Raw genomic sequence first — 15,213 nt, forward strand, 5'->3', positions numbered from 1 at the left:
TTAGTTTCATTTTGGGCATGATTTTCTGTATTATTTACTTCTGCCACCCACCTTACCAGGGGCCTTCCGTGGCCTAGTGCCCAAGCCCTCTCCCAGTCTACATACCCCAAGTTAAAACGAAAACACTCACCTTTCTCATCAAATAGCTACTGATGCAGGTTGACTCAAAATGAAAGGAGCCTCATCTTGCAGAAGTTTGAATGGCTCGGCCCCCACCCCTCCCCACTCCTTCCAGGCTCATCATTGGCCACTTTGGGGGGGAGTGGGTTGACCAATCCATATAAGGGGGAAATATTAAATTATTAAGAGACAACAACAACAAATCTCTCTATACCGTGGCACACCTCAGGGGCTTCTGCTGCATACTGGTTGAAAATGCCTGATGTAGACATTGGTGACCTGGAAGACATATGCCTTGACTTTCAAAAGGCTTTTGACAAAGACTCCTGAGTAAATTTAGCAGTCATGGGGTAAGGTGATGCGTTCTCTTATGGATTAAAAACTGGTTAAATGACAGGAAGCAAAGAGTAGGAATGAATGGACAGTTCTCACAATGGAGGGATGTAAGCAATGGGGTTTCATAGGATGGGCATTGGGCCTAGTACTGTTTCATTTATTCATAAATGATCTAGGTGGGTTAGTAGTGTAATTACCAAGTTTGCAGCTGACACAAAATTATTCAGGATGGTGAAACACAAGGCTGACTGTGAAGAATACAAGAGGACCTCCACAAACTGGGTGAATGGGTAATAGTGTGGCAAATGAAGTTCAGTGCTGGTAATTGGAAAGGGATGCATGGGACAAAAGAAAATCCCAACTTCAGTGGGTTACTGGGGACGTTCCACCGCCCAGCTTGTTGCACAAATATATAGAGGAACCATGGATAAGGATTCATGGGGTGGAGAGAGTTGACAAAAGTGAACTTTTTCTTCCTGTCCCGAAGTACTAGAACTCAAGGTCATTCAATGAAACTGATGGGCAGTAGACTCAGGAAGGAAAAAAATACCTATTTATCCAGAAGAAGATTAAAATATGGAATTTTCTGCCAGAGGATGTAATGATGGCCACAGGAATAAACAGGTTTAAAAGAGGATTAGATAGATTCATGGAGGATAGTTCTATCAATGGCTACTAGCCATGGTGGCTGAATGGGACCTCCACATTCAGAGGCACTGAATCTCTGAATCCCAAGGGCAGAAAGCAACATAATGGGAAGGTCTCAGCTTCAATGCCCTATGAAATGGTGGGTCACAGTATTAGACAAGAAGCTGGACTAGATGGACCATTGTCCTGATCCTGCAGGGCTCTTCTCATGTTCTTAAGGAGCATGCATAGTAAGTTCATTGTGACTTTAAGGCACAGGACATACTATTGATCCATGTCTTTTTAGAATCATAGAGTTGGAAGGGGCCATACAGGCATCTAGTCCAACCCCTTGGACTAGAAGGATCATCCTAAAGCATTATAAGTATCTGCCAAGCCGGTGCTTAAAGACTGTGTTTAAAGACCACTTGTCAGACATTTTTTTTCCTTTCAATAAGAAAAGTTCTGGAATAGACTAAGAATCACCAAGTGCTCTTATAGTAAAGCAGCCTGGACCAGATTGTGGTGGTGATGGTTTTCTTTATGCAGAGGCATTCTGAGGTAATAAACTGGCCCACTTGTAGGTACACATCAGTGATATAGATTAAAAGGATCCTCTGTGCTATACACATTATTCTACAAAGATACAATTTATTATAATACATACTACATACTATGAAAGGAGCACAGCATATAATCTTTGTTTCATTTATTTATTCTGGGATTTATATTCCACTCTAATGGGACCTTTGTGTTTTAAAATGTGACTTATAAATGTATAACTTGATTTGTGACTGTGTGATATAGACTGAACAAAGAACATCTTAGTAACAACTAGCCCTGACCTGGGTGTAGTGTGCACAGGGCTTTTTATTCATTCCCAGCTCAAATAAATCTCTCCTGACTACATTGAATTTGATTTCCATTTTGATTTTGAGCGCTTTAAATTTTCCCTCTGCAACATATATGATTGATCCACAGTGACTCTACCTTTTCCTTATGATATCCAGGAGTGGAGATAAGCCTTGTTATGCCATACATAAGGCAACACTAACCCTATGTTGAGAATTGAACTGGATGAAAATCCGTATTCCTTTACCTACTTTACAAGTAAAATAATGTGATAATATATTTATGTATCCCATGGCCTTTCCCAACAACTTCACTGCTTCTTCCCCAGGCCTAATCGCCATCAGTAAGTGTGTATATTTCTCCTTTTTGCAAATTAACTTCCTGCTCCATACCTTGTAGCTGTCATGAACCCGGGTTCCTGACCCAAGTTTTACCTGCGTTCTTCCAGAGACTCCGGGGTTGCTGTCATAAAGCCATAAATTGCCTGTTAGTTCCTGTCCTCCCTCTGGAGTAACACCCCACCTGTGGCCGAATTCGATCAACAACAGAAAAAGCAAAGTAAGTTCAGAATCAGCCCTGGATAGGGAAGGCTAACCTGATCTCATCAGATTTTGGCAGCTAAGCAGAGGGGCCCTAACTAATATTTTAAAAGGACACTTGCAAGGAATACCAGGGTCAAGATACAGAGGGCAGGAAATGCACATTGCCTCTGAATGTGTTTTGCCTTGAAAACCCAATGGGATGGACATAAATCAGCTGTGACTTGATAGTGCTTTCTACCACCACCAGCAGTGACAACTCAGTTAAGCATCAGTTCTAATTAAAAAGCATCCTAATATTTGACCTGAAGTTGCTGTTGCAGCTGATTGTTTCTTACCCTTTCTTCAGCAGATAGGGAGTTAATTACACAGGGGAAAATAGCATCTTTTACTGTATATGAATCACAAATATGAAAGGACATTAATATGAACACCAAGAAGACAGAGAAATCACAGAGAGCAAGAAAGACTTTACCCTTAACTATTTGCAAAGTCTGCAAAACTTTATAACAAGTTACAATGGGCCCAGGAGGACCAGGATTTGTGTGGCCATTGGGCAGGACTGACTAGTAGCCCATCTTACCTGACTAAGAGCAAATGGAATAGAATGCATAGGAACATAGGAAAGGTCAGAAATCAGAGCATTCTAAATTTGTGCTGGATTGTGGGAAGTGTCTTTTGACTATTTTTATCTTGCTGGGTGCCCAGACAAAATAATTACTTTCTTTCTTCCCCTGATTCCTCCGCAATGTGCTCCAAATATCCTGGAAATACTGACATCCTCCTCCAATTCTGCTGCCTCAGAAGAAGAAGAAGAAGAGTTGGTTCATATATGCCGCTTTTCCCTACCCAAAGCAGGCTCAAAGTGGCCTTCCCATTCCTCTCCCCACAACAGACACCCTGTGAGGTGGGTGAGGCTGAGAGAGCCCTGATATCGCTGCTCAGTCAGAACAGTTTCATCAGTGCTGTGGCGAGCCCAAGGTCACCCAGCTGGCTGCATGTGGGGGAGTGCAGAATCGAACCTGGCATGCCAGATTAGAAGTCCGCACGCCTGACCACTACACCAAACTGGCTCAGAAGCTGAAGGATGTTCTCACTTGACAAAGGTGTCACAGGAACAACATAAGAATTAGTTGAATTGAAGCTGCTTCTGATCTTCCTACAAGGGCAAGGACAAAGTTCTACAGTTGTCTTCACTGGCCCTTTCATAAGTTTTTAGATCCCAAATTGGCCAGCTTTTTGAAAGAACATCAAAACATAGCAAATTTTTGTTTTCTCCCTCATATAGGAAGTAATCTTTTATGATCACTTATTCTATCCTAACTGGTTTCAAAGTTGACCAGTCTCCCAACTGCTGACAACCCCAACAACATTGGTAAGTCAGCAGGGCAAAAATGAAGCCAAAAACAGTGTGATAGCATGATCTCATTTCCAGGGTGATCCCAGAAGTAATATCAAATTGCTCAAGGATTTAGTAGAAACTCTATGGCAACCTTTCTCAACTTTTTTACCATTGAGAAACTCCTGAAACATTCTTCAGGCTTCAAGCAACCCCAGATGTGGCACAATCATGCAGAATATGGCTGGGAAGCATAGCTGTGTACATACCTACCTGGGGCCCCTCCCCATCCCCTCCAAGCATATCATTGTCCATTTTGGGGGGAGGGGTGACAGCATGACCATATCACCCGATAAATGTTTAACAAATTTAAAAAATAGATTAAAAATTAAGTCCCACTCATTCAGAAAACTCTTCCAGAGCCATCAAGAAAAAAAATGATTTTAGCAGGTAAATTGGCAATTTCCTTGTTCTGAAATCATTTTTTTCTCACGCTTTTGGGAGCCACTAGGATGGGACCCCTTGGTCCAATCTTCTTGAAACTTGCAGGGGAGCTCTTCCCTCAGTCCCCTACAAGTTTCAGGAAGATTGCACCAGGGGGTCCCATCCTGGGGGCTCCCAAGGAACATTCCCTATAGAAGTCTATGGGGAAACATGTTCAGACTAAAGAATCTGACTGTCCATTGTAACCAATGGAGCGGATGGGGCACCCTCTTTGTGAGCCCCTAGGATTGGACCCCTTGGTCCAACCTTCTTGAAACTTTCAGAGGACTCAGGGAAGACCCTTCCTGAGCTCCCCAAGAAGTTTCAGTGGTGCAACTTACACCCCCTCCCCCCCAGCCCCCGGGGAAGGCGGGGGAAGGATTTCCAATGCAAGTCAATGGACTTGCATTGGCCCCGAATCATCTGAAATGATTCGGGAGGCTTTTCAATGCAAGTCATTGACTTGCATTGGCCCCGAATCGATTTGGACCGGTCCGAATCAGTCCGAATTGGCTGATTTGGATCCAAATCAGGCCGATTTGGATCCGAAACGGTCCAAATCGGGGCCTCCCTGCACAACCCTAGTTGCCACCCTAGTCAGAAATACTGTTGCATAGATAAATGCACTTTGTTCTCCTTGTCCACCGTTGTTTCATTCTTTGCAATCAGGAACATCAGATAATAACTGAAACCCTTACTAAGAAGTAGGTCCCACAGAACTCAGTGGGACATACTTATGTATATATGATTAGGATTCTACAATAAGTCTAATTACAATCCTCTATTCATGTTGGGGAATTTTGGAATATAATAATTACATGCTTTTGCCCCCAACTGAATCTTACCCACTCCCAGCCCACCAACAAAACACAAACAACCACCATGACCATAAGGCAAAAAAGAGCAGTACTTTCAGTCAGATTGTCCCAGAAGGAGGAAGAGGGAATTCTTCTCCAAAGGGAGCCTGCCCTTGAGTAATCTGGAGAAAAGGGTAGGCAGAGTGTCTCCCCCCAGGATAATTTGAACCCTCTTCCTTCCTAATGTAATGGGTAGGAGGGCACTGCTGCCACTCCACCAAGGTATCAAGGAACAGCACTCTCTTTCACTAAATTCCGAACCAGCACCCCAGCCTATTATCTACATGTTATTCTATCATACAAGGGTTTGAATTTTTTTTTTAAAGAAATGTACTTGGACTGTAGGGGCTGTATGGTCTGGCTCCCCCCAAAAGAATTTTAACACAGCAATGAAAACATCTGAGAAAACATTATTTCTGAGGTTTCCATATAAAACCTAAAATGAAAAGGTGCCAGATATTTAACTACAGCTTGGTCAGATTCCAGTGACTACATATAGAACTGTTTACTTTGTCCAGTAACGGTGCTTGAAAATGTAGTTAACTTTTTGAAATGAAATTTAGCAAACAGGACGATATATTACTGCTTTGCTAATAATAGGGCAAGTCTTGTGCTCACTCACAGTTCTTAACTTTGAGAAAAAGAGAGAGCATGGGCTCACATCTCTCTGGAAACACAGCTTTCCCTGATCTCTGTTGCCTGAAAACTTTCTCTATTTTTCACTAGAGAGAAGGAAATGCTCCCTGAACTTACTTGCAAACCCTTTGTTCTAGTCTTAGTTTACGTATTCTGGCCTTCCACACTCACACTGAAAATAGATGCTGGAGATCAGTCCTGGTAAGATTTGGTAGAAATGAAATCTTGCCGTGTTGAACTGAAACTTGTTTGCATATTCCTGTCTGCTCATTATTCAGCACAATTACTTATGTCCTCCTAGAACCTTGACTGTAACTTGCAACACAAAGAGTCCCCTGCTGCCACCAATTACAGAGATTCCCAATTCCTGCGAGGGTTTTGGAGGTTTGCAATTCCCTTGTTTTCACCACCCTGTTGAGATGATTTATTAGATGTATATTAGATGTGAAAAATGATTATTTAGATGTATATTAATGTGAAAATGTCAACAACAGGATTCTTTAAATCATATTTGCAAAAATCAATCATTTCTTCAAATCATACTGTTGCACATTTATTAATTTTTATTGAGGGAAGAAGAAAAACTAAAGATCTTCATGGAAAGGTCTTCGAAAAGTTTTAGATTTTACTCTTTAAAAAGATATGTCATATATAATATTTGGTAGGGATATGTTTCTAAGAAATGAAGAGCCTCAAAGCTATACCAGAAAAGGCTCTTTAAGGATTCAGCAATAAAATTAAAAATTGGCAAGGCTGTATCTGTTTTGCTTGCTATGCCCAAGTCATTAAATTGGGTAATGCAGAAAAACAATTATTTGCATCTTAATTATCTGAAACTTCTTTATATTCCAAGACACATTCCACAGAAGCTGTGCGTGCCTGAGGATCTTTTGTGAAGCAGCACACTGGTGGGAAATGTGCCCAATCAAACTCTACTGCCAGAGAGGTAGCATCCCACAATCCATCTGACAAAACTGCCCTGCTTCTGTTCCTTACACACAAGTTTCATGGCCAGAATTCATCATGCGTTCCCCATTGCAATAAAACACAGCTTATATTAATACAACCGCTAGGTTTGTTTTTTTAATTTTTTAATTTTTTAATTTAAAATTACTTTAACGGTGTTGGTTGCCAGCAAGCCATCTAAAGTCATGAGAATTATATAATATTATAATACTGAGCCACCATGGAGCAGTGGTTATGACAGGGAATTGTATGATGAAGAACGAGTTGGCTAAAAAAGACACAAATTAAAACTGGTGTTCATCTATGAAGATTACTTGGTAACCTTGGGACAGTATTATCTGTCCACATATCTTATTTTAACATTGAATAATTGTTTTGAAAATCAATATGTGGTATTTGGACAAATGCAAGAATAAGATCAATAGATTCATCCCATTGTCTAATTTTGCATCTTTTCCCACTGAAATCAAAGTTTTGGGTTTTATTCCTCATGTTTCCTATTGGGGACTGCTGTCTTGAACATGCATGACTGGATGTCTTTCTATGGTTTTTAAGATATCCAGTTGGCTATTCTTACTACCAAAAAAATTAGTATATTAGAAAATCAATTAAGGGATTTATTTTTCCTTGTTACTCTGCTCAAGAAGGAGGAGGAGGAGGAGGAGGAGGAGGAGGAATTGGTTCTTATATGCTTCTTTTCTCTATCCAAAGGAGGCTCAAAGCGGCTTATAGTCGCCTTCCCTTTCCTCTCCCCACAACAGACACCCTGTGAGGTGGATGAGGCTGAGAGAGCCGTGATATTACTGCTCGGTCAGAACAACTTTATCAGTGCCGTGGCGAGCCCAAGGTCACCCAGCTGGTTGCATGTGGGGGAGTGCAGAATCAAACCCGGCATGCCAAATTAGAAGTCCGTACTCCTAACTACTACACCAAACATTTCAAAAGTCTGTTCAAAAGTATGATTTTACATTGAAGGATTTCTGATAAATAGGCGCACAACTGCTTATCTTTCCCTTCTTCATAATTCTTTAAGGGCTAAGTGGGTGGAGAGTGGGCGGGACTAGTCCGGGTGAGGGGCCTCACCAGGACAGATAGCAGTTCTAGCCAATCGGGTGAGGGCACAATCTAGGCCCTCACCAGGACAGGACAGAAAGGCTTCTAGGCCCTCATCAGGACAGGCCAGAAAGCAACAGGGAAGCGGCAGGACATCTTGAGTAAAGAAGGAGGCCTTCCCCTCAGACCTAGAAGCACCCCCTCCCCATTGCTGAGGTGAGGGGGGAAGCAGGCCTTCCCACCGGGCCCAGAAACGCCGCACCCGGGGGCTACGCCGCCTCTTTGTTTCTGCTGGGCGGCCACAGCGGGGAGGGGGGGTCTTTCTCATGAACGGGCTTTGAATCTAGTATATTAAATAAATCACAAATTGGCAATGGCCATTTATATGTGAACAGTTATCATTGTAATTTTACAAACCAATCCTATAGATTGGTTTAAATTTCCATAAGATTGAAAAACTGCTTATTTGCAGTGAAATGTGACCCCAGCAGGTTAACGGTACAAAGCACCCTGCATCTGAGTAAGGTTCAAGGTGGTAGCTGTGTTGGTCTGAAGCAACAGAACAAATTTAGAGTGCAGTGGCACCTTTAAGGCCAATGAAGAAAGCTCATACCTTGAAGAAAATGTTGTTGGTTTTAAAGGTGCCACTGGACTCAAAGACTGAGTAAATAAGTGAAGTGAGGCAAAACTGACTTTCTTACTTAGTCACTGATGCTCATGCCAGCCTCTCAGGCCTGCAGAGGCACAAAATGTAATACAATTCCATTCAAAGATGTTAGATAGGACCCTGCCTTTCTCCAACCCCAGCAGTTGACATAAGGACATCTGATTGGCTGCGTACTATTATTATTATCATCATCACTGATGCAACAATGATAACTGTGGTTTTAAATAGTTTTAATAGGTTTTAATTATCCTAAATTTAATATTAATTGACTGCAGTGTTTGCTTATGTAATTATTGCATTTAAACCATCCCCAGACAGCTTACTGGGAGGGGCGGTATGTTGTTGTTATGTGCGAAGTCGTGTCCGACCCATCGCGACCCCATGGACAATGATCCTCCAGGCCTTCCTGTCCTCTACCATTCCCCGGAGTCCATTTAAGTTTGCACCTACTGCTTCAGTGACTCCATCCAGCCACCTCATTCTCTGTCGTCCCCTTCTTCTTTTGCCCTCGATCGCTCCCAGCATTAGGCTCTTCTCCAGGGAGTCCTTCCTTCTCATGAGGTGGCCAAAATATTTGAGTTTCATCTTCAGGATCTGGCCTTCTAAAGAGCAGTCAGGGTTGATCTCCTCTAGGACTGACCGGTTTGTTCGCCTTGCAGTCCAAGGGACTCGCAAGAGTCTTCTCCAGCACCAGAGTTCAAAAGCCTCAATTCTTTGACGCTCGGCCTTCCTTATGGTCCAACTTTCGCAGCCATACATTGCAACTGGGAAGACCATAGCCTTGACTAAACGCACTTTTGTTGGCAGGGTGATGTCTCTGCTTTTTAGGATGCTGTCTAGATTTGCCATAGCTTTCCTCCCCAGGAGCAAGCGTCTTTTAATTTCTTTGCTGCAGTCCCCATCTGCAGTGATCTTGGAGCCCAGGAAAATAAAATCTGTCACTATCTCCATTTCTTCCCCTTCTATTTGCCAGGAATTGAGAGGGCCGGATGCCATGATCTTTGTTTTCTTGATGTTGAGTTTCAAGCCAACTTTTGCACTCTCCTCCTTCACCCGCATCAACAGGCTCTTTAGTTCCTCTTCACTTTCTGCCATTAGAGTGGTATCATCTGCATATCTGAGGTTGTTGATATTTCTCCCTGCAATCTTGGTCCCAATTTGTGACTCCTCTAATCCCGCATTTCTCATGATGTGCTCTGCATACAAGTTAAATAGGCAAGGCGACAGTATACAGCCTTGCCGAACTCCTTTCTCAATTTTGAACCAGTCAGTGATTCCATGTTCAGTTCTCACTGTTGCTTCTTGACCTGCATATAAATTTCTCAAGAGACAAATAAGATGCTCTGGTATTCCCATCTCTTTAAGAACTTGCCACAATTTGTTGTGCTCCACACAATCAAAGGCTTTAGCATAGTCAATGAAGCAGAAGTAGACGTTCTTCTGGTACTCCCTAGCTTTCTCCATGATCCAGCGTATGTTGGCAATTTGATCTCTAGTTCCTCTGCCTCTTCGAAATCCTGCCTGTACTTCTGGAAATTCTCGGTCCACATATTGCTGGAGCCTAGCTTGTAGGATTTTGAGCATAACTTTGCTAGCATGAGAAATGAGTGCAATGGTGCGGTAGTTTGAACATTCTTTGGCATTGCCCTTCTTTGGGATTGGAATGTAAACTGACCTTTTCCAATCCTGTGGCCATTGTTGAGTTTTCCAAATTTGCTGGCATATTGAGTGTAGCACTTTTACTGCATCGTCCTTTAAGATTTTGAATAGTTCAACTGGAATGCTGTCACTACCACTAGCTTTATTGTTGCTCAGACTTCCTAAGGCCCATTTGACTTCACATTCCAGGATGTCTGGCTCCAGGTCAGTAACTACCCCATTGTGGTCATCAGGGATGTTAAGCTCGCTCTTGTATAGTTCTTCTGCTTCTGTGAGGTCCCTACCATTTTGGTCCCTTATCATGCCCACCTTTGCATGAAACGTTCTCTTCATATCTCCAATTTTCTTGAAAAGATCTCTGGTCCTCCCCATTCTATTGTTTTCTTCTATTTGTTTGCACTGTTCATTTAAGAAGGCATTCTTATCTCTTCTAGCTTTTCTCTGGAATTCTGCATTCAATTGGGTGTATCTTTCTTTTTCTCCCTTGCCTTTCACTTCCCTTCTCTCCTTAGCTATTTGTAAAGCTTCCTCAGACAGCCATTTTGATTTCTTGCATTTCTTTTTCTTTGGGATGGTTTTAGTTGCTACCTCTTGTACAATGTTGCGAACCTCCGTCCATAGTTCTTCAGGCACTCTGTCTATCAGATCTAATTCCTTAAATCTATTTGTCACCTCCACTGTGTATTCGTCGGGGATATGATTTAGTTCATACCTGAGTGGCCTAGTGCTTTTCCCTACTTTCTTCAATTTAAGCCTAAATTTTGCAACAAGAAGCTCATGATCTGAACCACAATCAGCTCCTGGTCTTGTTTTTATTGACTGGATAGAACTTTTCCATCTTTGGCTGCAGAGCACATAGTCAATCTGATTTCTGTGTTGACCGTCTGGTGATGTCCATGTGTAGAGTCGTCTCTTGGGTTGCTGGAAAAGAGTGTTTGCTATGACCATTGTATTCTCTTGACAAAATTCTACCAGCCTGTGCCCTGCTTCATTTTGTACTCCAAGGCCAAACTTGCCTGTTATCCCGGTTATCTTTTGGCTTCCTACTTTAGCATTCCAATCCCCCATGATGATAAGCACATCATTTTTGGGCGTTGCTTCTAGAAGGTGTTGTAGGGCTTCATAGAACTGATCAACTTCATCCTCTTCAGCAGCAGTGGTTGGGGCGTAGACCTGGATCACTGTGATGTTGAATGGTTTGCCTTGGATTCGAACTGAGATCATTCTGTCATTTTGGGGATTGTATCCCAAGACTGCTTTTCCTACTCTCTTATTGATTATGAAGGCTACTCCATTTCTTCTGCGAGATTCTTGTCCACAGTAGTATACCTGATGGTCATCTGAATTAAATTCACCCATTCCTGTCCATTTTAGTTCACTGATTCCTAAAATGTCGATGTTCAGTCTTCTCATTTCTTGTTTAACCACGTCCAGCTTGCCTTGATTCATGGATCTGACGTTCCAGGTTCCTATGGAATAAAAATCTTTACAGCATCGGACTGTCTTTTCGCCACCAGTTACTTCCACAACTGAGCGTCCTTTCGGCTTTGGCCCAGCCGCTTCATTCATTCTGGCGCTACTCGTACTAGCCGTCTGCTCATCCCCAGTAGCATATTGGACACCTTCCGACCTGAGGGGCTCATCTTCCAGCGTCATATCGTTATGCCTATTGGAACTGTCCAGAGAGTTTTCATGGCAAAGATACTGGAGTGGTTTGCCATTTCCTTCTCCAGTGGATCACCTTTTGTCAGAGCTCTCAGCTATGACCTGTCTGTCTTGGGTGGCCCTGCACGGTATAGCTCATAGCTTCACTGAACTACGCAAGCCCCCTTGCCACAACAAGGCAGCGATCCTTGAAGGGGGGGAGGGGCGGTATACAAGTCTGCAAATAAATAATTAAAAAATAACAAACATAAGAGGAGCCCTGCTGGATCAGATCAGTGGTCCATTTAGTCTAGCAGCCTGTCTCACACAGTGGTCAACCATTTCCTCTGGAAAGCCAACAACAGGACATAGGCTGTGGCACAACTTTACTATGCAAGGTAACCCTGGTAAAGCAGTGTCACTGAAGTGAGACCCAGCATTACTGGAGTAAGAGGACAAATCACATAAAAACAGTTCCTGTGGCACCACAGCTAACCAAGGTTGTGTTCATTGTCACAATTTCTCATAAAGCTGACAGTCTACCATACAATCCTAAACAAAGCTGCATAAGGTTGCTTCTCTTCTAAATAAAACTATTTTATTAGTTTAAGCTGCTTCGTGTTGTGCTCCTTGGCATATTTAAACTTAGCCAACATTTAGAACTTTCTACAAGACTTCAGTGTTAGATAACTCCTCCTTATACACAGAATATATCATCTGGCTGTTCCACCATGAACTTTGGATCTTAAAGTGTTCTGACTCCTTTTTTCAAACTGGTCAGATTCTCATTTCTTCTTTGGTCTCAACCCTGCACCAAACAGTTGGTGAGTATTCATAAAGGTTCTATTTCCATATCCCAAATATAGGAGGGGCCAGTGTGGCATAATGGACAAAGGCTGCCCTTTTCAACTTACTTATAATATTGATTTGAGGATAAAATAACATAGGTTAGTGTCCTCCTCAGGCTATCCTCTATAACCAGCTGCTCCGAAAAAGCCCTTATAAGATGGATTTGCCATGAAGTGATATGGAACAATCTTTTTCAGAAAGTTGATTTCAGAATGGTGCCATTTTCCTGCTTCCCTACTAGCAGTTCTCCAGAATCATTTACCATGTTAGTTGTTTCCATTAGCCTGTACTAGTATAAAACCCACTATAGTAGAGATAGGTAGCCAAGTCCAGCTGGGCAGAGTTGTGGACAATGCCTGGCTGGGTGGAGTTTGGGGAGGGACATCAGTGGGCATGTGATGCCATAGAATCTTAGTTATCTTCTCCTGAGGAAGATTTCTGTAGTCTGGATATCTGCTGTAATTCTGGGAATTCTCCTGGTCCCACCTTGAAGTTGGTAGCCCTAGGCACAGATAGCATCTGTTGTTTCTCCTTCAGTTCCCTAACATTTTGTTGTGGTTTCTGGGGCCATAGTCAAAAGTCTCTTTAACGTGTGTGTGTGTTTGTGAAGAGATCTCAGGGTTGTTTGGACCGAAATATAACACAGACTAAAAGCAGCAGCATTTTCTTGTGAAAGTGTGTTCCTTTAATCTCTCTTTATTTCTGTAGGGAAAGATGAAAGAAAGGACAGGGCTCTGTATAACAAGAAAGATTATATAAGCCAGCCTAGTTTGGTTTGCTTTGGGAGATCTGTAAACTTTTGAGTATCCACAGTGTTGCTAGGGAGGGAAAGTCTGATTTGCAAAACTGAGAAGGAGCTAAAATATCTTTCTGTTACTGTTTCTCTGTTGGAATTAACCACCTCTGGAGACTGCCTTTAGTTATATAAAAAAGGAAAAAATAAAACATCTGAGAAAAAATACCACATGCATTATATGGCCACCATTTTCACGCCTCAAAAAATGACACTTTCATTTCATCATGAGTTTACTGTCCATATTGCTTTGCTATCTATGCAGAAAGCCTGATTGGTGTATATCCCGACTTCTCTGCATGCAGCCAGCTGGGTGACCTTGGCATAGTTACAGTCCTATTAGAACTGTTCTCACAGAGCAGTAATGTCAGGGCTCTCTCAACCCCACCTACCGCATCAGGTGTCTGTTGTGGGGAGAGGAAGACAAGGGAATTGTAAGCTGCTTTGAGACTCCTTTGGGTAGTGAAAAGTGGGATATAAAACCAAACTCCTTTTCTCCTTCTTCTTCTGCATGGGAATAATAATAGATGGATTCACATGTTTGTCCAGTGTAGGAATACTGTAAACATTGTAGGGCTCCCAGTTCACAAATACACCTCCTCGGTATATATATAACATAATGTATGAATATAGGTGTACATCCCTGCCTCCACCTTCCAGGTTCTGCTACTGCTTTGGGACTGGCCACATTCAAATAGGTGTGTATGTTTTCCATATATTTGTACAAGTGTGCATTGCATCGCATTACAAGGGTCCATGTGTATGGTGGTGGAAGAACTAGAAACAATGTTTCTTGATTCCTAGTTCAGAGTAGAATACAACAATTAGGTAAGAATAAACTGAAGAATGGTTAATGAGTTGCAATACCAGGTCAAAATTCAGCCATGTGTCTCAGGACTGCTTCACACATTACTAAATGCATTCCTGAAAAATAAGTTCCACGTGTGAATTAATATGCAATATCTCACAAATCATAATGTGTGATTATCCAAATGCTGGCCATGACCTGGCTTAAAAATCTGCATGGCAACCTACATACAAAAGAGTATGCTAATACTTTCATGTATAATATCTGTAATCTGAAGTGGCCTTCAGTGTGGCTTAATAAAACACCGAGTGCTACGGAAAAGACAATAATAATTATTTCAAAACAGCAATTAATGTGAATGGTGATTTTCTATTCTACTCCATGACATGAATTAAAATAACTCTGAGCACAATTGCTTTGAACCATATAAAGACAATGTTGTTATTTAGATTGTCATGTCCACCAAAAGGTGTAGAAATGAATGTACACTTCATTTTTTTGCACCTGGGATCCCTCCACAAGCAGTTTCTCCCAAGCTGGAAAGAGGAATGTGGTTCTCCCCGACTGTTTGCAGCATGCAGATCTTGAACGGTAGTTTGCCTTGCTAAGAAGTCCTTGTCATTATGAATGTGCATTATGAGTGCATTGTACACAGTCCTGGTATGCAAATGCATTGCATTCAGGGAAGGGAAATCATTCTGTGTTATCATTATCTTTTGTAAATTACATCTTAAGAGTTGGTTGTGTTTTTTTTCCTTGAGGACTTTATGATGGCAGTTTAGTCCCAACCATGTAGCACAAAGTGTTTCTTTCATTATTAACAATAACTGAGCCAATGAAAATGCTTTTAAAAATACACCAGACAAGCAGTTATCCAGCTCTTCCTTCTCACCATCCACAAACCATCTTTTAGCATCTTATAAACCAGCATATAAAACAGCTTTGTAAACATCTGCTTTTCATTGTTAATTGTCAGGAAAAATTA

General features: G+C 41.9%; 1 long non-coding RNA gene across 1 annotated transcript in view; it reads right to left on the bottom strand.

Moving 5' to 3' along the window:
- Positions 1 to 15,213, bottom strand: part of LOC143829975 (uncharacterized) — a 35,123-nt gene that overhangs the window by 13,913 nt on the left and 5,997 nt on the right. The window lies entirely within an intron of this gene.

Source organism: Paroedura picta, chromosome 2 (genome assembly GCF_049243985.1).
Source record: "Paroedura picta isolate Pp20150507F chromosome 2, Ppicta_v3.0, whole genome shotgun sequence".
Taxonomy (NCBI): domain Eukaryota; kingdom Metazoa; phylum Chordata; class Lepidosauria; order Squamata; family Gekkonidae; genus Paroedura; species Paroedura picta.